Source organism: Pteropus vampyrus, unplaced genomic scaffold (assembly GCF_000151845.1).
Source record: "Pteropus vampyrus isolate Shadow unplaced genomic scaffold, Pvam_2.0 Scaffold79, whole genome shotgun sequence".
Classification (NCBI taxonomy): domain Eukaryota; kingdom Metazoa; phylum Chordata; class Mammalia; order Chiroptera; family Pteropodidae; genus Pteropus; species Pteropus vampyrus.
In genome coordinates, this window is record NW_011888860.1 from 5,379,226 (window position 1) to 5,382,146 (window position 2,921).

The window sequence follows — 2,921 nt, forward strand, 5'->3', positions numbered from 1 at the left end:
ACCATTTCTACTTTATTCAGAACAATTTATATGATAATTTCAGCCCACATATTTCTCTCTACACTGAATCACCTATTACATCAACCATGTATTTTGGTAATTACTCTTATATAGTCCTGTATTGTTACCTAAATATTTTATGTTCTAGCTTTTTGCATAACTAGAATATAAGCTCTTGAGGTTAGGAGTTCAACTCCCATATTTCACTTTTTCCCTAACATAAGCAGTGATACCCACACAGATGTTCGAAAATAAATATTAATGGTAAAACTTTCAACTATTTACTGTGTATATATTTGGTTTAAATTTAAAAAAATAACTTTACATGTTTAGAAGGGAAGTTACATGAACCAAACATAAATACAAAATTATTAAATAAATTTTAATTTTTTTATTCTAAATCCCATGGACTAGTTGTCTCTTTGATAACTAGATAATCTAATAGGTTGATAAAAGAAATTACCTGATGCGGTCAATTAGAGTATCGTTTTTCTCTTTACTCTTTCTTTGTTATAGAATTATATTCCACTCTTGCAACATGATTTTGTAGGACTTCCTATAAGAGCAGGAGGGATATATTTTTCCACCTAATTGTTGTCAGACTTGCACCAGTCCTTCAGCTTCAGGAGAGATTTTATCTTTTATTGCCAATAGACACTCATCACTTTAATTTCCCTGTTCCCTTTTCAAAGGCATCGCTTCAATTATTTTTTTCCTCCTTTCTTACGTTATTGTATATGTACATGTGTGTATTGCTCTGTATTTGATCATTCCGAGCAATACACAAACGTGAGATTATTTCTTCCAACCTAAAAAAAATGCATACTTTCTCTTGACCAAGCTATTTTGACCACTTTTTTGGTACAAAGTATTATCCTTTGCACCAAAACCCCTCTAAAGAGTGATGTGTATTTACTGTCTATAACTCTTCTACTTTTTCTTCACTACAATATAATGAGATCTTTTCCAGGTCACCAAAAAGGTCCATTGTTGCTAAACTTAATTGTCAATTCTCATATTTTATCTTATTTAATTTCCATAATATTTGAATTATTATTATTCCTGGATACCATCTTTTCACTTGACCTGATGTCACACATTCTTGATTTTCTTTCTATCTCACTCTTTATTTTCTTCTTAGTCTCCTCTGCTGGTTCCTCCTCTTCTCTCTTATATGGAACATCTTAATTTTGGAACAACTCAGGGATCAGTGGTAATTCTGCCACTTTTCTTCTCTATATGCATTTTTTTGGTGATCTCACAACCATACATTAATGATCTCTAAATTTTTTTTATCTCTAGCCCAGACTTCTCTCTCGAATTCCAGACTTGTATATTCACTACTCAATATTTCTACGACAATTTCTCATAGAAAACTTAAATTTAGTATTCTCATGACGTAATTCCTAATTTTTCCTTCCAAATTTGCCCTATCTTCATCATTTTTCATCTCAGTAAATTAAAACTCTAAGACATTTCTAATTATCAGTATCCTTTTAAAATAAGTTAAAATCCAGTTCAACAAATATTTATTGAGCAGCAAACACTTCAATATAACCTTTGGAACCTGACCCCTGGAAACCTATCTGGGTTTCTGATTGCAGTCTAATGGTTGTACAATTTATATTACTGGATACTGAGGAAACACAATTTAGGGGAACTTATCCTAGATTAAGATTTAGGACAGAGAGTAGTAATGGTGATTAGGAGTAGAGCCTAAAAGTTTGACACAGACCTTATAAGTGAACCTTTACATGTATGTTGTATTTAATCAAGTTTTTACAAGTTGAATTCAACAAGCATATACTTAAAACTTATTATGGGTAAAGTCCTGGGATAGGTGCTAAAGTTTTCATGAAAATGAATATAGTGTGATCTTTGACCTCAAGATGAGAAGAAATAGATTAAACTTCATAATGAATTAAGCTAAAAAATGGAGAAAGAAAAAATTGAGACCCAAGAAAAGAAATCTGATATTCTCTAAAATATATGTTACTCAAGTATAAAAAAGAGTAACAAAAGAGTGAATAAAGCATTATTGAAGGACAACAGTCAAGAAATGTTGAACAGAACACAATCATGAACAGCAAGAAAAGAGAAATGAACACAAATGACTTTTTAATTTCTTCAGACTTCCTTTTGAAAGCTTGACTGAATGTATTATTTTCTGTACACGTCTTCCAGCTTTACAGGGTTATTTCTCTACTTTTGAGAACCAAACTATCCTCAGAACAGACATATGAACTGCTTCGATATGGACAGGTTTTTTACAGGCAAGGAGGCTTGCAATTGTTGAGTACTGACTGTTCCTAAATGAGAGGAGTCTACATCCTTAAGCAGCATAATATTATAAAGTCTACTGTAACCTTGTACTTAAAGTCTCATTCGCCGGTCAGCTTTATAAGCATAAAGTTTGATGCCCATTTGTATAAATTTTGCAACTCCCAATTAATTCTCCATTTTGGATAAGATAAAAATATTCTCTCCAAAATGAAGTAAAAATATTGAGTAGTAAATATACAAGTGTGGAGCTGTAATATTAAAACCTAAACCAATTAGAAATATGGTTAGTGTCTCCCACTGCCCTGAGGCCAAGAGGTTTTAAAAGAATATGCATAAACACATAAGTATATGTATATTTTTAATTAGTTATCTTACATAAAAGAGTTTAATTAGTAGATGGGAGCATACGCCGGATTGCAAAAGTGAAAGAAGTAAATGATTAAAAAATGGAATTAATGACAATATGTAAGTATTTCGAATGCTTTATAAATTGAAGAGACAAAAATAACTGAATACTAGCTCAAGACTAGTAAGAAAGAAAAATTTTATTTTCTTTAATTTCATTCTACTTTTAGAATTTTGTTATTTTGGCAGAAGGGAAACAGATTATGAAAAGGAAAATACAACAGAGATAGAGA